Here is a 24,548-nt window from a genome sequence, read left to right on the forward strand (position 1 = left end):
AGGGGGTCGGGATGTGGGGGAACGCCCCTCTCCTGGGGCCTGTTTCTCTCAGGATGACACTGGAGCTCTGGGTTCGAGGAGAAACCCACAGAGGACAAATGCCCTTCGCATCCTGGCTCATCAAGGGAACATCAGTTACACATCTGACTCACCATTGCCACCCGTCCTGACCATCTGGCTGTGACACTATTCCATGGTGAAGCTGCTCTTTCTGCTTCTTTCCGACCTTCTTCTCTGGAAAGAAGGCACCCTGGAGCCGTCTGCAGAACTGGGAGCTAGATCCTTTTCCTGGGGGAGCAGAGGGGGTCAGGGGCATGCCCGGGTTCTGCATGGAGGTGCCCTTATTCTTCTGCACTAATGTCTTCATTCAATCCATTGCTTTCTCCTGTCAGTAGAGACTCATGGGTACTTATTTTACAGCCTGGGTCCTATTCTCTCCCAGCCCCATCTGCATCTGTATTAAGCTGACTATGACTTCATGTTGCTGTTTCCCCTTCAAATCCATGGACTATGGAGATCCCTCCAGCCTCCTCCTCCCTTGCTCATCTGAAACCTTTCACTCCAGTGGTAAGAAGCCTGGCTCTCATCTGCCAGCCATCTCCTCACTTGTCCCATGCCGGCTACTATGGATGGTGGCTTCAGAACCACCAGCTCCTGCTCCTGTGGGAAAGGAGCTGATCAGCCAGTGCATTGTTCTTACGCACCATTCCCTTTGCCTCATTCTTCCAGATGCCAATCATGTCCAAAGTCTCTTAGGTCAGCACCATGCCCCGGTCCCTCCAGGAAGGTGGTTTCAAGAATGTCAAACACAGTTGGATTATTTTGTCTCACTCTGCATCCCCTCCTGGGACCCCCACCTCCTGAGTGATCTTGAAAGATTTTCCTGCAGGAAGATTCACTTTATGTGCTGGGAAGTGTTACAGGTTTTGCACCATGTCAGCTACCTCCAGTGCAGCCTCACACAGAAGAGTTTTACTGCCCTACAAAATTTCCCTGTGCTCCACTTGTTTGATGCCCACCCTGATCCATGAGCTCACGGCCACCGCTGAGATCTGGGCACTATCTCAGAGTTTTGCCTCATCCAGGATGCCGTATAAATGGAATGCCTTACCAAACAGCCTTCTCTGTCAATGTGCAATATGCATTTCAGGTTCCTCCTATCTTTGTGTGACTTGATGGCTCATTTCTTTCGATGCTAAATCATATCCCTTTGTATAGAACCCCCCAATCATAGGGGGGTGCCCGGAGTCCTTCATGGTTTTATAAAATGACAGCACAAAGGAAAGAGTAAGAACATTGGAGGAGAGATGACGTCAAGTGAGCAGAGGGAAATCTGGGCTTCATCCACTCTGCTGTGTTGCCAATGCTGGATCTGGCAGGTCCATCTGGCTGGGGTGGTCAAGGGCAGGCTGGCATTTGAACTCTCTTTGAACAAGACACAGAATGTCCACAGGAGGATCAATAGCACCAGCCAAGGTGTGGACTAGGAAACCATCAGCTCGTTGGAGAGGCCATGAGGGGCACCCTTAGTGGGAGTAGCAGAGGCATAGAGGCTGAAGCTACAACATCAGCCAGGTGAGAACTCCAGCACCAGGCTGAAGAGTCGGGTCTTCAACCTGGGGGTCATGGGGAGTCATGGAAGGATTTAGAGCAGAGGAGGAGCTGTTCTTGACAAGACCACCAAGAAGGTGAGTCTGGGAGCATCTGCAGTGGAAAACCAGCCAGGGATGGTTGACTTTGAGGAGGGGAGAGTCCCAGGAGGGCTGTGATAATTGACCTAAAATGTTTGAAAAATTCTAAATAGGTGAGGCAGTGAGTAGGAGTCATGGGTGGCCTAAAAAGGCAAAAGTAGGGTCACAGGGGACTGATGACCAGGAGGCACAGTTCATTCCAGCAAGCAGGACTTCCTAATAATAATAGCAACTATTGTCATTTTCTAATGTCAAATGACCTTCAATTTACTGGATTAAAATTACCCATTTATTAGGTCATAATTTCAGACGACCTTGGCTGGTCCTCTGTCTGAGGGTTCCCAAGACCAAACTCTAGGAGATATCAGAGCTGCATTTCCTCCTAGAGGCTCTGGGGAAGAATCCATCTACAAGCTCAGTTGTGACCCAGGTCAGATCCTCCCAGGCGCAGGAGCGAGGCCCCCGCTTCCTTGCATCTGTCCATGAGGAGTTCATCTTTCTTCTTGGAGGTTTCCCACCCCCAGACTCTTCTCATGCTTTCACATGTGGTCCCCTCCAGGAAAGGCAGGCAGAGTTTATTTTCATGCTTCCAATCTGACTCCTCCTCCTGCCACATCTCCTTGACTCCAAGTAGAGACAGTTCTCCACTTTTAATTTGTACTGTGATTATGCTGGATCCACAATCTGTATAATCCAGAATCATCTCCCTATCTTAAGGACATGACTTTAATTACACCCACAAAGTCCATGTGGCTGTGGAATGTAATGCATTTATTGTTTTTGAGATGAGGTCTTACTGTGTTGTCCAGACTGGTCTCAAACTCCTGGGCTCAGGCAATCCTCCTACTTCAGCCTCCCAAATACTGGACAACAGGTGCATACTACCATGATCACCTTTCTTTTTGATGTTTTGTATCATTTCTTGTCAACAACAGATAACCACTTTGCACTTTATCTGACATGAGAATCTTTATCTTTTAATACATAAATTTTAACCATTTACATTTATTGTTACATAGTTGAAATTATCTTTTCATTTTATTTTTTGATATTCTGATTGCTGTGCTTAATTAGTGTGTATTTGTGTCTCTTTGTGTGTGTGTGTTTGCTATTTTATTTTACCTTGACCTTCCCCCTCCTCCTCTACTTTCTGTTGGATTGATCAAGAGCATGTCCCTTTATTGTTTTGGAAGCTACACACTATATTGTTCTTTTTCTAGTGATTCCACTTTTTAAAACTTCTTATTTAATTGTGTCCACTGAACACCTATGCTGAGTGAGCTTCATTTTAGTGATGCTGCGAGTCAGGATTTCCAGAGTAGCAGCTGTTGCCTTTGGAAGAAGATTATCCAGGACCAGCTCTGAGGTCCCCAAGACTCTAACATCTTAGGGTTTTAAAACTCTGTGATTCTAAGATTGTAAAATTCAGCAATTCTCACATACTCTATATTTCTCCTGAGATTTCATAATTTAATATTCTAAAATTCTGTGGTTCCCAATCTTATGTAATTCTAAAACTTCAAAGATATACATTACCCTAAATCTAATGTTTATAAAACTCATTAGCTTCATATCCTCCAACTTTTCAATTCTGTTTTACTCATTACATTTTCTCACATTTTATGATTCTCAGATTCTATAAATTGAGAGCTATTAGACTTCGGGTGTTCAGTTTTGAAAGATTTCTCCCATTCTGGGCTGGGTTTGTGGCTCAGTGGCGGAGCGGTTGCCTACCATGTGTAAGGCACTGGGTTCAATCCTCTGCATGGCATGAAAATAAATAAATAAAATAATTTAAAAAAATTTCTCCAATTCTAAAATTCTATGATTCTAAGTTCCTATACAGGTGGAATTTCAAAATCCCTAGGTCTAATATTATGGAATTCTATAATTCCAAAATGTTTACAGTGGAGTTTCTGAAACAATGTGATTCTGAGCATCTCTGAAGCTAGTGTTCTGTTGAGATTCTACGATTCAAGCCTGGGTCTCTCGCAGAGTCGTGGCTGGTGGGGTATCTCCAGGGAGTCCCTCTTGAGCTGGCTAGCCACCTTCCTAGCACTCTGCTGTGTGTGACCAGCTCTGTCCCAGGTTCTCCTGGGGTGCCTCAGTCAGCTCTGTGTTCAGGCCAGGATCCAGCACTGGAATAGAGGGTGAGCACCATCAGCCTGAGGTGGTGCTGCTCCATCGTCTTTGTGCTGGAACATCGAGGGCTCCTCAAGTGCCTTGAGTCCCTGTGCCCCGGGCCCTTGGGTTTCACCAGCATGGAGGCACCAACTAATCAAATGAAGTGGCCAGTGTCCTGCAGAGGATGGGTGCTCCGCAGGAAGTGGCACTGGGAGCTTCTTTCCCCGCAGGCTCCTATACCTGGTGTGGGTGGAGACGTGACAGATTTCTTGCACACCTCTTTCTACCTTCCACTTTTGAAGTATGGCCTGGAGCCAGTCCTTGCTAAAGGTCAAATTTCTTCCCCATCTACTTACAATGTATGCTCCTTCAGGATTGCTGTCTTTGCTGGGTAATAGAGATGTGAGGACCCCACGGTGATCATCCTGGAGAAAATAGAGAAGTCCAGGCCATTTCTCCCAGTGCTGCCGATTTCTTAGAGTGTGTCCAGCAGGGATCTTTGGATGCAAACACAGACACCTGTTCTGTCACCTGCTTGGCCTCAGGCAAACAGAGACACGGGTACAATAGCTTAAATAAGCCAGCATTCCTCCCCACAGAGAGCGAGACATCTGAAGGTAAACACTGTGCCTGCAATCCAGGCAGGAGAAAGGTGTATGGCCTTCTCCTCGGGCCCTTTGGTCCTTTTCTTTGGGATTGACATTTTCTCCAAGAACTCAGGGCCTAGAACCAGGGGATGCGGCTGCTAAGAGCTACAAGACCGTCTGGAATGCTCTTCTGACTGGGTGTACTCCTGCTTCAAACAAACCAGGATCCTGTTGACAAGAAGGAGAGTGGATGCTGGGAGGTGACCGGCTGCCTCTGCCGCATGATGACCATTTCTATAACTGTGAAAAAAAATCCAAATGTACACAGGCATCAGGCATGGCTGGATCCAGGGGTTCAAACATTGGGGCTGCTAATTATATTAGCTTAGTAACACCAGGGATTGGGAATAGTACTTTTCTGTGAGTTCCAGCAAAAAGCCTAGATTTGAGTCTCCTTTTTCTCACTTGGGTCACAGGTCTGACCCTGGCTCATCCATTTTGTGCCTGTGGACACAGAGATGAGGTGGAAAATGGACTCTGGTTGGACAGGTTTGGGGAGTGACCCTCTCTCAGAGCTTCAGGGTGGGTCCATCTAGACTATCAGGTGAAGGACAAGAGAGGGGTTAGTCAGGCCACCAGTGTCCCCTATGGGGAAGGCACGTGTTTCTCTTGACTCCCGTTTGGCATCAACAGGACAAGGCAAGCTGCTGAGTCCTGGGTCAGAGTCCCTGGTCCTGCCTTCCTTCCGTCCTCCAGTCAAGACCTTCCCCGTGTGACTGGAAGCTGAACATCCCTTTTCAATGGCCTTGGTGTCCCTTCTGAGACAGGGGCCAATGCCCATAACCCCCCAGGACTGTCAGGAAGGCGGGTGGTGGGGCCCGACACCTTGATGCTGCTCCTGATTCTGCCACACAACAGCCCTGTGACCTTGGGCAAGTCACTCGGGCCCAGGTTGGTGGTCAGCAGCATCCCCTTCAACATTGTTCATATTGTGACCCGCCTGGGGACCCCACCCAGGAAGACTCCCACAGACTCGCAAAGCATCGTGAGATCAAAAAATAAACCCCCAAAGGCCAGAGCCAGTACCCACTGCCTGTTCCTCCACCAACCGACCCCGACTTGGGCTCCTGCCTTGGCTGAGAGAAGGGTCTCCCCATAACAGGAGCTTCGGGGATGGCTGACTGGCCCCTTTTTTAAATCCGTCCCCCTGTGTTCCAGAGTCATCCCTGATGGAAAAAATGACTCTCACAAAAGATCCCTCAGCAACAATTAACTACATGGGAGGCTGGGAGGGGGAGTCATTTAGAATCCACTTCATTGCGGGATTAGCTAATTAATTAATGGTTTCACTGACAACTCTTTGGACAAGTGTGTGTTAAACAGGAGCACAGTGGGGCTGATTTATAGACTCTGACACCCCCTCCCGGCCTCACCCTGGCCCTCCCTGCCTCCTTCCCACTGGCCCCTGAGCGGGGAGGCTGAGGGGACTCTCTCCTAGGCTCCTTCTGGAGTCCTGGGGCTGGGCTGCTGGCGGGGGCGGAGGCTGCATGGAGATGACAGAAGGACATCTGGGGAGGGGGCGGGCGTGGGGACACACAGAGATAATGAAGAGATACTAGGCAGCTGAGGCTGTGGGGTGGCTGCATCTACCCCTTGCCCCCAGCCCAGAGCCACCCCATCTGTGCCCGTCCAGGCACATGGGCTCTAGGCACCTGCTGGGCACGGCTGCTCCCGGCTTCTGCCTGGACTGCGGGGCTTCTGAATCCTTCCTGCCTCCTCGGGGAAGACAGCCCCCTTCGGGAGCCCAGAGATGTGGGTGGCAGTGACTCTCTTCTGGGAACACAGACACTGGACCCCTTCACGCCAACCCAGTGTGGAGCTCTGGGTGCGGCCCCATGCAAGACTTTTGAAGGTCCGGGTTCTGCACGCCAGGGACATTTCAGAGCCTAGCTTCAGACTCACTGGAGGAGAATCCCAACTTTGCTCCATGCTGGGCCCTGCAGTGAGGCAGGCTGGCTTTCTGCTTCCTATTCTTTCTGCCACTCCCAAGGTTCTGCTCTGGGGTCTTGGGGTGCAATGGTGGGGACCCTCTGAGGCTGCAAGTAAAATGTATTGGGTGGCAAATAAGCATTTTCTGGAGTGGGGGCAGGTGACTCCAGAGTCTTCAAATTAGCTTCCGCTTTCCAGCCACGAGCTCTAGAGGGGTGGTCTCTGTCCCTGTCCGCACGAGCAGGTGTTCCCTTCCAGCTGGAACACAAGGTATGGGAGCCCCCAGAGGGGTCCTGTCACCTCCGCCTTCTACCAGGCCCCACATACTGAGTAGAGGACCCCACTTCTCAGTCCTTAGGGGTCTGGACGGCAGGAGGTGAGGGGCAGAGGCAGGAGCCTTTGTGGGGTCATGCCACCCAGGAGCTGGAACAGATCTCCAGGACCTTCACTAAAGCCACCCTTCCAGGGTCTCCCCACACCTGCCAGAGTCAAGCACTGGGGCTGCTGGAGGGGAAAGAAGGGGTTCTTGATACCTGCAGGCGAGGAACTGCTGCCCCATTTTATAGATGAGCAAGTCAAGGCACTGGGGGGAGAATAAGGAGCCCCATTGATGTTCCATGTGAGCACTCAGCAGAGGGTGAGCTGTAGTCAGACAGGTGTGGTAAGATCAGAATGGTTTCTGGCACACAGAATGGGCTCAGCTGGTGTCTATTATGTACTAGGTGTACAAATTCAAAAAGGCCCAGCGAGTCTCACTGACACATCACCTCATTCAAGCTTCCTAAGGTAGGTCAGCATAATGCTCTCCACTGAGAGGACACCAGAGAGGGTGGGCAACTCCCCCAAGGTCACACAGCTAATGCTGGCAGAGCTGGGTAGAGAGCATCTCAGTGAGAAGGAACTTGTGGAAGGACAGCTTGCTGGTCTGAGCCTCACTGGTCAGCTCCTGCAGAGACGGACATTGTCAAGGCCCCCTTGACCTTGAGGTCTGCCTCCTCTGTCCTCCTTGATCTCTGCGGGGGCTCTGAGTTTCAGCTTCCTGGAAGGGGTCCGGTGGTGAAACCCACCCTTGGTTTTCAGGAGGGCAGTGTCTGCTTGGAGGAGGACAGGGACTGTCCAGGTCATACTGCAGGTGAGGGCCAGGCTGCAGGAGGCCCTTGGCCTCCCTAGTCCAGGTCCCCGCCCCAGCTCGCAGTTCAAGGGTGTGAGGGGGTTAACCTGCGGCTGTCAAGGCGCCACCCACTTGCGCTGGGTAGGAGCAGCAGGCATGGTTCCCATGCGCACAAAGAAGCCTGCGCTCCTTGTGCGCCGTCCGCATTGTTCCCGGGTCCGCATGTCCCATCTCCGCGCGCGAATTGACTCCGTCACCCCGCTATTGTCGCCACGCACTTCGGGGTGGCCACAAAGGCACCAGAAAACCCTGCCGTGTTCGGAGGATGGAGCTGGCAGCGGGGACTGGAGGACTGGGACGCGGGCAGGTGGAGGCGGGGAGCAGGGACTGGGGACCTGGCGAGGGGCAGCGCTCGCCCAGGGCGCAGGAGACGGGGCCTGGAGCCGCGGGTCCGGGCAGAGGGCCGGCCCCCTGTGCACCCTGGTGCCGCCCGGTGTGTCCCTGCATCCCCCTTGCGTCCAGTGCCACTGCGCACCCGCCCCTCTGCCTGTGGCTCCGCAGCCTCTGGTTTCACCTGCTCCCCTGGTGTCTGATTTGGTCCCTGATTTTCTTTTTGTCTGTCCCTCGTTCCTCTTCTCTTCCCCTCTCTGACTCCTGTCTCTGTCCTCCAGCTGAATCTTGTCCCTGGTCATCTCTGTGTTTCTTTGTTTCTCTCACCTCTGGTCTCTCCTCTCTGTCTGGTGTCTGTTTTTCTGTCCATCTCTGTCTCTCCAGGACAAAGAGCCATGCTGCCCAGGGGACCCCCTCACTTACTGCCCCTCCTGCAGGAGGGCTCATGACAGCTGAGGAGGACTGGAGACCAGCATGGTGGGGACCATGGAGCTGCAGGTCCCCAGACCCTGCCAGGGCCCTTCCTTGTCACTTGGTTTGGCTCATCTCGTGGTGACCAGTCTGGGACTGGACAGTTCGTGGTCCCTTGGTAGCCCTGGTGGTCTCCGAAGCACGAGTTCCCAGCAGCACCCAATTTTACTTGCTGCCCGTGGGGGTGGAGAGGCTGGAGCAGGCAGGAGTGGACTCCTGCACGGATGAAGGAATGGAGGCTCAGAGGGTGCAGCCACCTGCCCACAGTCCCAGGTCCCAGAATCAGACCACCCCTGACTCCAGTCCTCTGGTAATCCCCATGGGAGGAGGAGGCCAGCGGCCTCCTGGGTGAGTTGAGACTCACTCCCTGCCTTCACTCAGGGTCCCTTGCTCCAGACACAGGGGCCCAGCTGACAAGGGACCTGGCAACCCTTGGAGATGTTCTCGCAAATGGCACCCCCAGCTCTGGGAACCTCTGCCAAGGATCCACCTCACCTGCTGAAATGTGGTGGTGAGACCCCTCCATCGCCTGCTGAAAGACAGGAGCCACAACTGGATTTGACCCAGCCTCTCCTGGGTTCCTTAGTACCAAGCCCTCAGACCCAAGCCTCTGGGCCTTGGTGGGGACAACTAGTAATGCAGACATCTAGGTGATGCTTCACTGTGCTTTTAAGTCGCCATCGCCATAGCCGCTCTGGGAGGTTGTTAATGTTAACTTTATTTCCAGGTGGGGAAACTGAGGCACAGGGCATGTAAGTAACTTGCCCAAGGCTACACAGCACATTGGATCCTTATAAGCAAAGCAGATTTGGTTCCAACATGCACAATAAAAGATAGAGATAAGCGTTTATGTGTGTATCAGTTTTATTTTTATTTCATTCCCGGTTTTAAGGGAAGGTTGAATCTGTTGAACATGGAACTGATTCTCAGGGGCACTTCTGCCCCTCAAAGGTGTGATCTGTCCCCTACGGTGAGGCGGGCATTGGGTCAGCAGATGCCCGCAGCAGGACTTGCCATCTCCTGATAGGAGGAAGACTCTGCCCTGCTTCCCCAGCTATGGGGGCCCCAAGGGCTCTGCTAGCCAGGCCCCTGAAGGGGAAGTCAGACCCTCAAAGCTTCAGGTCACTAGAGATGCCCCTATACCCCAGCAGCTCACCAAGGGACAGGAGTAGTTCACGCAGGCTTCCCAGATGTGTGGCTCTTGGGAAGGCAGAAGATCAGCCCTGTTTTCTCATTTAACCCTAATGGCAACCCATGAGGCCTGACCTGTTAGGAGGCTCTGAGAGCTGGAGGCCCATCCCAGCCCAGTGGGAAGGCCACGGGGCCTCCAGGCAGGTCCCCCCAGGCCCGCAGCTTGTGCACAGCTCCTCTGGCTTCTCTGCTCTTTGCTCTCTGCTGGTGCCCACGTCCGGGACAGGACCTAAGGAGGCTGAGCTTCAGTTTACCCACCTGTAAAATGGGGAGGCTGGGCATGCTTACTCCACAGGGCCCCATGGGGATGGGAGGAGGAAGGTGCCCCAGGCAGGCTGGTGTGGGCAGGTCCCCCTGTCCCGATCCTCAGCCACTGGCTCCTCTGGTCCTCTCCGAGTCGATATTCATAAAACTTGTCCAGCTGCCACCTCAGCGTCTTGGGCCACCCTCCCTCCCTGGCAAATCTCCCAGTCCTCCAGCTCCCATCTTGGGGACAGCTCTGCTGGACCCTAGCTCTCCACCCACTGTGGGGCTCTTGACACATTAGTTCCAGTGAATTTAGCTGAATAGCAGGGAGCCCTGAGAAATTATTTGCAATTAGCCAGAGCCCCATGGCCCCCCATCGGACACAAGGCACAGAGTGGGGAATGGCCCGGGGTGGGGGTGGAGCTGCCGCCTGGAATCAGGGGCTGCCTGGCAGGCAGGGCAGGTGGCACTCAGGGTCCACGTCCCCCGCAGCCTGAGGGTACCCTGTGGGCCAAGGCCTGGCCAGGCCGGGACAGTGAGAAACATACCATCTGGTCTCTTTGCAGGAGTGGCCCCGGCCCGACTCCCAGTCACACTGTAGGGACGGTTCCTGGAGGACCCCTGTGATCCCTTCCAGTTAATGGTCCTCCCCAACTTTCAGGGAGTGGGGACATGACCCCCATTTCTAAGGGGAGGGAGTGAGTGGTGGGACAGAGAACAGGACTCTGGTCAGGTCCCCAGCGTGCAACAGGAGGAGGACCTGGGCCCAGACCAGCTGGACTCTCTGAGTTGGGACAGCTGCCTCCTAGGATGGTCTCTGAGAGGGGTAGGGCTGGGGAGGTGGGCACACCTGTCCCAGTTCTGCCATTGCCTGGCTGTGTCCCTTGCACAGGTCCCTTCTGCTCTGAGACTCGGCTTCTGCTGCTGCGAGCTTCTTCTAGGATTACAGTGAAATGCATGTGGATAGACACGGAATGGTGCTGGGGTGAGGCTGCCCCCCTGTTGGGAGTGCTCCCAGCGGTGCTCCACCCCCAGCCTGGGGGAGGAAGTCACCCTGGGGGGAGGGCTGGGCGAACAGGAACCACAACCCATGTAATTGCTAGTCCTCTTATTGTCACGGCACCCTGATCCAGCCTGACTGGAGAGAGTGGCAAAGGGAGAAGGATCCGAAGGTTCCAGTGGGGACTGGCTGCCTGAAACCCTGGCATGGGGCAGGCCAGACACAGTCCTGGCCTCATGCAGCTGCTTCTGGATACTGGAGGGAGCCAGGCTGATGGGGCTGGTGGTCTTCATCAGGGTAATCAGGGAGGGCTCTGGGAGGAGGTGACCAATGTGAAGGTCAAGGTCGCAGAGCCGCCCTATGTCACCCCAGGGGAGCCCTTGGCACCATATCTGATGCCAGGCACTAGGAGCTGTGGTTTGGCACAAGGGGACACGTCTGTCACATGTGGCACTGTTCTGAGCACCTTGCAAGTGTTCCTAGCTCACCCTCCTCACAGGGGTCTTCCCCGGCAGGCCTGGAAGGAGGAAAACACAGCAGAGAAGCCTGCACCTTACCTTCCCTCCATCCTCACAGCAGAAGGCTATGCTGGGCGTCACCCTGGCCTGGCAGATCTAGAAGTCCCTCCCACTAGGCTACCCAGCCTGCTTGCCCAGTCGCCGCCATACTCTGTCCTCCCCATGAGCAAGGCAGGCAGGACAAGACCAGATGAGACCCTGAGAGGCTTTGCCCAGGGCCCCACTGGCTGCAAGGGTCCCGGAAGTGACTCAGGAGTGGCCGTGACCCTGCCCTGGAAACCAGTTTCTTCTTTCATGGGTCAAGGTGTGACCAGGTATTCAGTGAAGGGGATTCTCCAGCGAAGAGGAGGCGGCACCTGTTGCCTGTCGATGGCTGCTGACACACGCCTAGCACATAGTAGATCCTCAGTAAAGTCAGCCTGAGAAAATCAGGGAAATAAACAACTTCCTGCCTGGTGTGGTGGGCCTGCCTCTAAATCCTGGTGACTTGCAAGGCTGAGGCAGGAGGATTGCAAGTTTGAGGCCAGCCTCAGCAACTTAGCCAAGAGCCTGTCTTAAAATTTCCTGCTTCCCTGGGCATCTGAGAGGCTCTCCAGTCCAGGCTGATAGAAGGAAAAGAAAGTCCTGCTTTCTAAGCACTTGTCCCTGCGATGGCTTGGTGCCCCAGAGGGCAGGCACCAGGGACCCTTTGCCTCCCTCCACCAGGGACACCAGGGAGGGGTCTCATCCCTCTTGGCTCGGTAGATGAGGAGCTGAGGCATGCAGCTGTCCAGTCCACTGAAATTCCTGTTTCCTGGGAAAGCCCAGGGCCCTGCTAAACAGGATGCTCGGCCACCTTGGTCTGGGGGACAGGCTGTGAGCCCAAGCCTGTTGCCTTCCCAGGCCCTTGTCCTTACCACCATCCTGCTCTTCTGAATCCATCAGCCAATCCCTGCTGTCCCGGAGGACTGTCCCATGCCTTCTGTGGATTTCCCAGCACCGGGCCGGGTCCCTCATCTCCCCTGGTCTCTTGTGCACGAGGAGGAAAAGCGATGCCCGTGGCCGCGTCTCCACCGCAGGGGCCAGCTGGCCCCTCCTGCCTCCTTCCCTGGCCCGGCCAGATCAAGGGTGAGGCCCAAGCACATGTCATTTTCTTCGTGGGAAATCAACATTCAGCAAAGCTTATCTGCCCGACATAGCAGGAAGTGCCAATTTCATCTGTGTCAATTATTTTGATGAATGGTCAGAATGCCAGGTGTGAGGGGAAGATGAAGGCATTACTGCCGCAACGCACCCAGGGGCCTTTCACACACACGTGTTCACATGGGGGCACACCTGGGCCTGGCCAGGGATGGCACTGACTGACAGCTGCCCGGTCCCCCGGCTGTAGGGGGTTCTGCAGAGCAAGGCATGGCAGGGGGATCTGCGGGGCTTCTCAGCTTTGAATTCTTCAACCCGAGCCCTCCTTCTGAACGGGAAGTGATTTTGACCCCCAGGGGACATTTGGCAATGTCTGGAGCCATTTAGGATGGGGGGTAGGAGTGGGAGAGATGCTGCTGGCATCTGGTGGGTAGAGACCAGGGGTGCCACTGGACAACCCAAGAGGCACAGAACGGGGTCCACATGAAGAATGTCAACCCCATGTCAACAGCCATGAGGTCATGAGATTTTGGGGTCGCTGTTTATTTTGTTCTTAAGTGTTTCTCTGTAGATATATGTATCTTATTTCTACCACTACTGACAAGGAAATATTTGGGGGGGTTTGTATTATTATTTTTTTGTACCAGGGATTGAACCCAGGTACCACTGAGTCGCATTCCCAGGCCTTTTTAATTTTTTTAGATTTTGAGACAGGTTCTCCCTAAGTTGCTGAGGCTGGCCCCAAACTTGTGATCCTCCTGCCTCAGCCTCCTTAGGAGCTGGGATTACAGGTGCACCCCACCGTGCCTGGCTTGCACATATATATTTTGAAGCATGGGATTAAGAAACTAAAACACAAAAATAGAAATGTGTTTGTGCTTAGGTAGTTCCCTGTCCCAGTGATTTTTCTGTGAAACTTAGGGAAATGAAGTCAGTGGAACAATGACAAACCAGAGATTTTGAAATGCTGGTCTGGTGTACATTCTCAGAGTCTGTATTCCCTGGCTGAGCAATGCACCCCTGAATGGAAATGCACTATCCTGGAAGAGACTGGATGCCTTCCAGAAGGTTCCAAGGTCCCTCTGGGGTGGGTGTGAGGCTGTGCTGCAAGGGGACCCCTGCCTGCCCCAGGTGTCCCTGCCCCGTGGGAGTGGGTTTCCGCACAGCCTGTGATTTGGCCAAGCAGGGAGGTGCTCAGAGCCTGCATTTCAGTAGCAGTTAAATTCCAGGGACTCGCTGGACAGCACTTCCTAAACTGCCCTCTACCTACAGACCAGATCATCTCATCAAAATGCAGAGTCCGATTCAGCAGACTGGACCGGGCCCGGGACTCTGCATTTCTAACCGGCTTAGTGCCAGCCAAAGCCTTTTCCCTGTGTCTAGCCTAAACTACACCTGGTGGACAAGGACTACTGGTTGGCCAGTTCAGGATCCTTGTGGCCTCCAGGACCCTGTGGGAAAGTCCTCACCACCTCACAAAAACCAGCACACTTTTTTTTTTTTAAAGCAAATATATCTGAGGATGCTCTTTTGCCAAGCATCAATCTCATAATATATGATGTTGTGAGCAGATGTCATGGTATTATATGATAAAATGTTATGAGCAGGTGATACACTATTTATTGTGAGCAGGTGATCTCTGAAGCCGTATTATGATTATGGATGATGATATAGTGTGTGTTCTGGCATCAGCGGGGAATTATGTATTCGCAGGCTCTGACTTGAAGAGACTGATTTAAGAACTTCCTTCAACTCACCTACCTCAGGTTCTGCCAATCAAAGTCTGGCTGAGTGGGACAGAGGATCGGAACTTTTCAATCCCAGGGACTAAGCCGTGTATGGATTTGAGATTTCTGGAGATTTCAGGCCCATGGGCCACAAATTCTGAGCATCCTGCCACCTGCCCAGGGCTTTGGGTCTGCTCTCAGGTCTGTGTGTAGTCTGAGGACTATTGAGGATGAAATTGCCCTGGACCAATGGCCTGTCCAAGGTACAGCAAGAAAAAGCTGGATCTGCTCATGATCTTGAAACTAAATGATAAGGAACAAACATGGAATCAAGAAAGAATCTCTGAGAGAAATAACAGGGACTCTTCAGCGTTCATGTGACCCAAAGCTGCTGTCAGGTGATACCAATGCAGATGCTCTGTAGATAAAGTCACTCCTTGCCAACCTGAAGGGACAGAGGGAGTGAAGAGGAGGCTGAGTGAGTAGCCAGTCTTTTCCGGTCAGTAGAAGTTCACTTCTGCCATAGTCAGTTCTAAGGTGAGGTCTTGCAATTCTGAGGGCAGAGATGCAGCCCACTGCTAATTAGCCATGGCAGAAGCCCTGGAGCATCACATTAGCCCTGAGAACTCTGGAGGCAGCTTGGTCAGGGTCCAGCCCAAGTCCACCGCTCCCAGGCTGGGTGACCTCAAGTGGGCTACAGAGCCCCTCTGCGCCTCCATGAATGCATCTTAGACCCTGCCTAACAGAAGCCCCTCACGGGGCACTTCGGGGATTTGAGAGCAGGACCTGGCAGGTGAGAAGCAGCTCGCAATTTCTATGTTATTATAATTTTTTAATCATATAATACCATATAATGATTATCAAGGAAACTGACTTAGTGATTAAAGTGCTAGACCCCTTAAAGAACATTCCTTCCCCAAGTAGCCAACACATGCTGCCCCGAGAGCTAGCAAGGCCAGCAGGAGCCCGCCTGCTGCTCTCCAGGCTGGAGTGGAGGTCGGGGGGCACTGCCATGGGGGACAGGGAGGACAACTTAGGGCCTCCAGTGTAAGTGGAACCCTTAAAACCTGTAGGGGTTAGTTACAGTCTCCGTTCAGGTAGCTTCTTTTTTTTTTTTAACCTAAGGGCTAAGGAGAAGAGGCTCGCTTACTTATTCTTACTAAAGTGGACATGGTTGCCTGTGGTGACCCAGTATGAGGCCCCAGAGGAATGGTTCTCTACATATCTCTCCTCCCAGCCCTCACCCGGGTAGGGGTTTGCCTTCGTCTAAACAGGATTGCTCAACCTTGGCACCACTGGCATTTGGGGTCAGATGGGTCTCTGTTGGGGGATGCTGTGTCCTGCGTGTTATCGAGTGGTTAGCAGCCTCCCTGATCTCTACCCACCAGAGGCCAGTAGTGCCATCCCCCTGGATGTGACACCTTGAAATGTCTCCAGATATTGTCAAAAGCCCCCAGTGAGACCAACCCAACCCTGGTTGAGGACCCTAGATCTGAAGAACACCAAGGTCCCCAGGGCTCCCAGCTGCCACCTGTACGGGCACCCAGCGCACTCTGCAGGCAGAGGTAGCTTTCCTGAGTGCTGTTCGAAAGAGAGGCAAACCCGTGGGCTGGGTCATCAGCCTGCACCTGGAGCAGGGGCTCCCGACACAGCACCCCAGTCTCTGATGATCCATCAGATGGCCACGAAAATGCAGAGGATCCGAACATGGCAGTTAACAAAGGTGAAGCAAGAGACACAGAGAGGGAGGCCGAGGGTGAACTGGAGGCAAGGAGGCTGGAATCCTGGCTGGCTCACAGGCCATGTCCACCTGTGGCTTGACCTCCTGCATGTTCCTGTCCATAAAGTGGATGCAAGGACCCCCTGGAGATGGCCAACTGCTGAGGGAAGGTTGGTACTGCAGGATCCCAGCCCCTTGGCCATGCCCTCAAGATGCTTTCTGAAGACGCTCGCCAACCTCTGCATTCCAGACAGCAGCATTTGTATAATTTAATTTTTGTCCACCTCATCATTAGGATGGAAGCTCCCCATGGGCAGACCCAGGTGGATGTGTCCATGGCAGCCTCCCCAGCAGCCTCCCAGGACCTCGAGCACAGCATGCTGCTCAGCTGCTGCTCTGGGTCTGTCAAATGGCTGGAGCAGCTTTGGGACACACTTCTGTCCTCAGGGAACCCAGTCCTGCAGACAGAGGGGCCTCTACTCCTGCTGGGCGACTGGGGGGAGTGGGGACCACCAGCCTCCCTTCGTGGGAGCTGCTATATGCTAGGTTCTGTGCTCAGTACCTGCATCAGCTGCTATGTGATCTGTCACCTCACCATGTGTGGGCGTTGGGCTAGGCAGGGCTCAAGGCTTCTCAGGCCTGGCAGGGAAAGACCTGCTTCCAGCTCACCTCCGGGCCCAGGGCCTTGGTGGCATAGGCCCATAGCTCCCTGCCACTTGGGCCCCTCCTTGGGTGGGTGGCTTCATCACTGACAGCACAAGAAAGAGTGTCTAGCAGGACAGAAGTGACAATCTTATGGAGCCATGGATGTGACAGTCCTGAACTTTGTCACATTCTGTTGAGGGGAACCAAGTCACGGGTCCCGCCCACACTGGTGGCGGGGTCTTTGGGGGCTAGGTAGGGTCTGGCTGCCCAGGATCTTCTGAGCCTGGGATGTCCTAGGCCACAGGACAGGTCTGGTGGCCATCTGCATGGCTGTCACAGTGACACTGCCACTCAATCAATGACAGCTCATATCTGCTCCACACAGTGTCTGGTAGGGTTGGACATTTGAGGTCGGTCACCAGGTAGCCAAGCAGCCGAGGGGGACAGCACCAGCTGCAGCTTGGCCAGGTCACGCACCTGGGGCCCAGTCCAGCCTTGGCTGTGCTTCTTGGTCCTCCTGTGCCAGGAGCCTCAGCCTCTCTCCCCACATGGCCTGTGAATGTGGTTTTCTAGCCGGGGGGGCTTCCGACCCAAGCGTGGCCCTGGGGAGCCTCGCAGTCACACAGCCTCAGAAGGCACACAGTCTCACTTATGGCCATTTTGCTGGCCATGGTGGCTCCTGGCCCAGCCTGGGACTCCAGTAGGAAGCTGGACCACTGGGGACTCTGGGGAAGAGCCGAGCCAGGCGCCCTGTCACAGGACGTCTCTGTGACTGGCCTCTGGGAGTCTGGGGAGCAGCAAGGCTAAACTTTCTGGAACCTTCCTTGCACTCTATGGGTCTTAAAGGCCAGATTGTCACCACAGCCTCTGAGATGCTCTGTTCCAGGGAGCCAGAAACCCACACTCAATTTCCTGATAGATCAAAGGGCACCTTGGAAAATCTCAAGACCTGGACGCTTTCCTATTAGCATTTTGCCGTCAGCTTTGATCCATTTTTCAAATGAGGGAAATGAATGTCAAATTACACCATAAGCACAAAATGCAGCCTGAGCACCCCCAACACTTGAAGTGACAAAAAAAAAGAAAGAAAGAAAAAAGTCGAGATTCTGCTGAAGAACAATCTCATTTAGTAGATACTTTAGAATCATGTAGTTATTTTCTTAGTTTTTCTTAAAATCAAAATACACTTGCATTACTTCAAGGATCTTATTGCTGTGACTAATCAGGAAAGCCTTTGCGTAATAAGCTCTGTGGGTTCTCGTAAGAGTAGCGTGTCCTTTTTATTGGGGAAGAGGAGACGTGCTGGGTGGTATCTCACGTGTGTTGATGTGGGATTTGTATTATTTTTTTAAGTGTTACCACTAATATGTTCCCAGACTTGAGGCAGATCATGTAATGTGCGGGAGGCATTTGGTGTAGGGAGGGGGAAGGTGGTTTGGCATGTGGCTGGATTCTTTCTGCAACTCTCAGTCAAGTTCAAGGCCTGGCTGGGTTCAGAGGTGGTCATCCAGCAGTGAGAGCAGGGGAAGGCCTCAATATAGGAGTAAATCTCAATTCTGCTTCTAATACCCAGTCTTTGGGGAGGACTGACTTATATTGTAACAGTCAGTATAAGTTGGGTCATGCTACGTAACAAACATCCCAGTCATCTTATGATCTGAAATAGGGCAGGTGCATTTCTTGCTCATCTCACTTGTCCCTCGCAAACAAGCATCCCTGTGCTCGCTGGGGTCATTCAGGGACCCAGTTTGAGTGAGTCACCATGGCACAACATGGATACCTCAATACATCTTCCCATAATCCCTGCAGCAGAGAAAGAGAGAGCTGGAGGTTTCAGTGCCTGGGATGGGATGTTTGGCCAGGAAATGGTGCAATTTTTTTTCCTCATTTTTAATTTGGCACAAATCAGTCACATCATCAGTCCTAAGTTCAAGAGAAAGAGGACCTGCTATCCTCCAAGCCCCACCCAAACCAGGGAGGAGAGACCCAGATGTTGGTGAATACCACTGATGATGTCTACCACATCACCTTGAAAGGTTGGGGAGACAAAGGGTTTGGGGGTGCCTGGGGTGTTGAGTGCCTGAGAGTGGATCCCCTCGGGTATGACATTCACCCATTACCAGCATTCCTGTGGCTATCCTTAATGTTTCTGCACCTCTTTATATTCTGCAATGGGCACCCACAAAACCCTTGCTTAATCTTTTCAATAATATTCACTGAGTTTTGCCATGAACCTCATCCCAAGCACTTTACCCATGTCAACTCACTGAATCATGAGCATTCTATCTCTGAGAATCCCAGTTCACAGACTGAGCAACTGAGTGCCCAGAGAGGTTAGGTGACTTGCCCTTGGTGACACAGCAGTAAACAGTGGTGCTTCCCACTCCGGCCTTGCTTTTTTCTTAATGGTAGGGAGGTTGGAAAATGACTAAAGTGGTTTTGTGGAACTAGACACTTTAGTTAGCTGGGAAAGATCAAGAAGACTCAGGGACCTCTTTGGTGAAAATCTGCAATTTGGAAGTCGCCTGCTTCTTCTGCAGATGGAGCTCCATCTGTTTCTAAGTCAGGCATCAGCACAGGGAGGGGTGGGGCTGGCTTTCAGGAAGAGCATGATGGGGACTAGGGAGGCAAGACCTTGAACTGATGCTGAGCACTGCTGATCTCAGGGTGCAGGAGGTCCTGGAGGTGTGGGGAGGGTCCTTGGTGAGCCTGCCATGGCCAGAGCTGATGTCCATAGGTCTCTGGGGGCCTTAGCCCTATCTGTCCCCTGCTGTCTCCAGGGGCCACTTGCCTGCCCCCTTTAACCAGTGCTGAGAGGAAGGGGGTCTTTACAGCTGTGTCCCTGGCCCTAGCCCTGACTTAGAGCAGTGCTGCGTGACAGGACTCTGCAGCGTGGAGATGTCCTGTACTGTCCCACACGGTCGCCCTCACCACCCTTGGCTACTGGGCACATGGAATGTGGCTGGCTGACATGGAAGACCTGAATCTGTCCTATCATTAAATTTAAATCAATTTACATAAAGAGCCACGCATGACTGGGGTGCCTCCTACTGAATGGGGATCCCCCTCTAGCAGCTCACGGGCAACAGTTGGAATGACCTTGAATCACATGGCGAGGAATGAGTTCCTTTCTCTATTGTCTCCTCCATCCTTAGGATCCCAGCCAGAAGGGGTCTGCAGGCTGCGGGGGGGTCCTCACACCTGCCCGCGGCTCCGCACCCTGTGGACAGCAGGGAACCCAAAGCAGGCCAGAGCCTCTGGGCAAGAGCCTCTGCTCTGTCCACCCATCCTTATGGCCACCCTCTGTGTGTGGCAGGAGACACTGACCGTCCACTGGTAATAGTGACATGCACTTTCAACTAAAAAGAAACATTTTGACGTGAAGAAGAAAAAAATGAACTCCCTTCAAATGGTGAACAGAGATGAACACAGGGTCCTTAGACAGGCAATGGGTTCTGACACGGCAGGCCAGTGCCAGATGTCTTTCTAAAGCAGCGTTTGACTTTTTAAAAATAAACACCCAATTTTGCAAGAATTTCAGATTAGGGAGGAGTTGCTAAGATCATACAGAGAATCCCCACCTTCTCCACGACAGCGCCATCCCGACGTGGCCACCCTCTAGACGTATCTTTATTGAAACTAAGAAATGAACCCCTTGATCATCCCTTCCCTGAACTCCTCTGTGGAGTTGGACGGGTTTCTCCACATGTGGACTCTTTCCATCCCAGGCTCCAACCCTGCGCCACTGTGCTGCCTGTGCTCGGCCATCTCTCTGGTCTCCCTGCCACCAGGATGCCAGGCCTGTCTGGGGAGGGGATGCTGGAGGTCCCCAGAAAAGTCCCTTGCTTCCAACTCAAACTTGTCACAGAGGGTCCCATTGTACAGTGCCTCAGGCTGTGCTTGGGGATGAAGGACTCTCTGTACCCTGCCACGGGGTGTTCCCGTTCCTGGCCTCCCAGCAGCTCTGAGCCAGAGTGCCAGCTTGTCCTGGTCTCTCTGGCTGGTTTGCTTGTCGGTTCTTGGCCTTTTGAATCTCTCAAGGACAGAGCAAGGTCTCCAGGAGCACTTTTACTGCTAAGTAAGGGACAGCGTGAAGATCTTCCTCTAGAACCTTCTAGAACATCCTCTGCCCATCCTTAACAGAACATGCTAGGGCTGGGTGGTGCTAGCCTGTTCCCAGTGGAGCAGGGATCCGTCCCCTGGACCTGGGGATGCCAGGGAGCCCAGGACTGATGGCCCAGGACAGCCCCCCACAGCCCAGAATCATGCAGACCCAGCTGTCAAGGGGAGGCCCCCAAGCGAGGGACTCCAGGCTGTTCTCTCTCCCCTGCATGAAAGCAGCCCAGGATGGGCAGAACCTGGCAGCCAGGTACAGGCTTCATGATTTGGGGTGGGTACAGTGTCACCAAGAAATCTCTGGGCCTTTTCCTTCCCTGGACGAGGACACAAACCTGCACTCTCATCCTGAGCAATCCAAGGCAGACAAGCATCTGGCTCAGTTCCCCAGGATGCTCCAAGGGTGCCTCTGCTCCCCATCACCCACCCCAACAAACACTGCCACCATCTCTGGCCTGAATGGTGAGGCCGATGCCAATGGAGATGGCAGGGTGGACTGAGCACCCGTGAGAGGTCCGTCCCCCGGTCTATTCGCTCACTTGGACAGGTTTAAGCATCATGGAAACTCCAGGAGGGTCTGGCTGCCACTCTGCCACTGAGATTCTGGGACTGAGGCCCCCATGGTCAGGGCAACCCAGGTGACCTGCCCCAGGTCCCACCACCTGGAGAGGAGAAGCCCATCTGCCCACCCAGGCTGGCTGGCCCCAGAGCCGGCTCTGACGCTCTGCCTGTGCCCTTCCTCCCATGTGGCCCTTGGTGCCCCTTCTCCACCCAGCACCAGGCTGAGCTTGTAAAAGTGCAAATGGAGCCCGTCTGGGTCACTTCCAGCTTACAACCCTCCGGGGGCTGCCCCTGCCCGAGGACCTCCGGCCTCCCCTTGGCACCTGCCACATTCCCCGGGTCCTCCTGAGGTCTCTGCTCCACTGGTCTCTGCTGGAGGCCCCTCCTGAGCCCCGGCCCCCCAGGCCTGCCTCCTCACAGCCTTCACCCCCCCCAGACCTCCCCACAACCGCCCTGCCAGTTCTCTCCTGCTCAGCCTCCTGCACCCCGTTTACTTCCCTGTGCACCATCTCACTTGGTCAATGGGCTGACTTCCCTGCGCCTGAGTCACCACCTCCCCACTTGGCGAACACCCAGAGGGGGTGGAACTGGCTCCCCTCTGTGTCTGATTCCCAGAGACCCAGCATGCTGCTTGGTCCACAGTAGGTGATCACCTCCCCTGAAAATCACCAACCTGGCCACTACAATTTCCGGTTCCCATTTTACAGATCAAAAAGTTGAGGTGGAGGGAGGCTGAGCCACTGGGCTATGTGCAAACACCAAGCCTCCCTATGTGGGTGGGAATAGGAGGCCGGAACTGGGCATCCACCCTTGCCTGGTCGGATTCCCCAGGAAAGCCATGGACTAGTTGGAAGAGCTTGGGGCAGGGCCACAGGTCAGGGAGGCACAGGACATGGAAACTGGGGGCTGAATTTGGAGCCTGGAGAAGAGATGGTGGGAGGGGGCATGAGGGAGACGTCTTCCCATCAATTAACGCAGGCCTCATGGAGATGGGAAGCATATTCCTGGCAGAGCAGCCCTTAATACATCATATCTCTAATCCCTGCGCCCTCTGACTTTACGCATAATCCTTCTCTTTTGTACTGCGGCCTAAACCCTTCCTACCCGGACCAGGCATTACATCCCTGGTGAGGTCTGAGCTGAAGAAACAGGGTAGCTGGGAGCAGTCCCAGGGTAGGGAGGTGGGACAACATATTCTCCTAAGTGTTTGACCAACAAAATCTAGCTAAACTCCCTGCCAGCCATGAACTATTCTTCTGAGAGGCCCTGAGCCTCCCAGGGTCTCTGTGGAGCCTCCCAGGCCCCCTCCTCTCCCCTCCTGGCTCCCCTGCCGGAGCCCAGACATGAAGTTGGCCCTGGATTATCTCCATTTCCATATGGAGGGCTGTGTAAGCCCATTCAATGCATGGACAGTCATTTTGTTCACAACTTTGCAGCAAGCAGGAGCCAAAGCCACTGGGAAATCAGCTATTCAGCCGCCTCATCTCCTGTGTGCGCAAACGCACATCAGTAAATACAGAGGCCAGGAATCTGGGCTCCTTTGTTAATTACCACGTTGGCCAGCCAGCCTCACAAGGCTGCTTCCCCTGAAATCTGTGGCAACTCCTGATTTTAAAGAGAGGAAAAAATGCATCCATGAATGTGTTGTGCAGGGGTTGCAAGCTGCCCGGGGCCTCGACTCCCTTGCTGCTGTTCCTGGACCTTGGCAGCGGGGAGGTGCCCTCTGTCTCTGCACCTGCCTTCCCTCCACTCAGAGAGTAGGCCGCCGATCCCTCGGCCCAGAGAGCATCTGGCCCGTCCTGCGATGCTCATGCGCTAGCCGTCTCCAGTCCCTGACGCGAAGAGTCCATCCATCCCATTCCACCTCACTCCACATGCACGCCCCAGTCCCATCCTGCCATGCACATGCACACACACACATGTGCACATACACACATGCACTGCACGCACACACATGCACATGCACACCCACCCTCACACATATACACACTCATATCCCCACACATGCACACATGCACACATACATGTGCACATATACACACATGCACACACATATGTACATGCACATGCACACACACAGCCCCACACATACACATGCATGTACACACATGCACACATGTGTGCACACATGCACACACATAGCCACACACATGCACATGCACGTAAACACATGCACACATGTGTGCGCACATGCACACACATGCACAGTCCACCCCTCCCCACTCAGTTATAGCCCTGGGCGACCATCCCCTGCCCCTGTGGGCTGTCTCATGCCCCCATCTGGGTCTCCATCCTCCCCATGACCTCCAGTCTCTTTCCACCCTGACACTCTCCCCGGGACCTGGTGGCCTTCCCTGCCGGCCTTCAGGCCAGCCTCGCAGCACCCCCTGCTATCCCTGAGGCTCCCTGCACCTCCTGAGGCTGGGGAGCTCCCCAGTCCCTGGACACCTGCTACCCACCCCCTGCTGCCAGGGACCTCTGCCCAGGTGGCACTGTGTCCATCCCCCACACTCGGGATGGAGGAGGGTCCTGAGCCCAGGTGGTAGTGGGGAGAGGAGAGGAGAGAAGGGAAGATTGATAAGGGAATCAACAGCCAGACTAAGAGAGAGAAAAGAAGGGAGAGAGAGAGGGAGAGAGAGAGGGAGAGAGAGAGAGAGATCAGAACAAAGATAGGCCAGCTGGGGGCCCAGGGATTGGGACTGTACCTACATAGACGTCACACCTGTGTCACTGTTCCTACCAGCAGGGAGGGTAGCCATGGATGGAGTGCTGGGCTCACATCCAGGGTCTGCCAGGGACCTGGCCCCACCTCTCCTCAGGGCAAATCCCCTGCACCCGTCTGAGGGCCACTTGTCTCAGCTGAGAAAGGGGCCAGGACAGGGCTACCCTGGGCTGCCATCTGGATCTAGTGAACTGTCAACTAGGCAGGTGGCTGTGGCAGTGTGGCTCTGCAGATGGGGAGGGAGGTGACAGCTGCCATGGTGCCCTGGAACCTGGCACCCAGTAAGTGCTCAATGAACAGTGCACACCAAAGTCCTCGCTATGGTGCCCGGCACCTCGGGGACTGAGATGCCCAGGACAGCCCCCATCTGCATCTGTGGTCCCATTCAACCAACCACGGATGGAAGGTACTGCGGGGACAATGTGCCGTGTGCACAGTGCTCTCTGAAGGGTCCTGATGTCCTGATCAGGACTGTGTGGCCACTGCCCACAGAGCGTTCTCCTCATATGAGGTGTTGTGAATCATCAGGATGATCTGATGTGTCTGGGAAGAGGAGCGGAGGTTATGTGCCAATGTTCTGCTGTGGACACTAGGGACCTGAGCATCTTGGACGTGGGTAT

At 53.9% G+C, this 24,548-nt stretch overlaps 1 pseudogene; it reads right to left on the reverse strand.

Moving 5' to 3' along the window:
• Nucleotides 1-7,618: 7,618 nt before the first annotated feature.
• The window catches only part of LOC124973699 (STE20/SPS1-related proline-alanine-rich protein kinase-like), a 79,720-nt pseudogene continuing 62,790 nt past the window's right edge, over nucleotides 7,619-24,548 (reverse strand).

The sequence above is a fragment of the Sciurus carolinensis genome, unplaced genomic scaffold, assembly GCF_902686445.1.
Source record: "Sciurus carolinensis unplaced genomic scaffold, mSciCar1.2, whole genome shotgun sequence".
NCBI classification, from domain to species: Eukaryota; Metazoa; Chordata; class Mammalia; order Rodentia; family Sciuridae; genus Sciurus; species Sciurus carolinensis.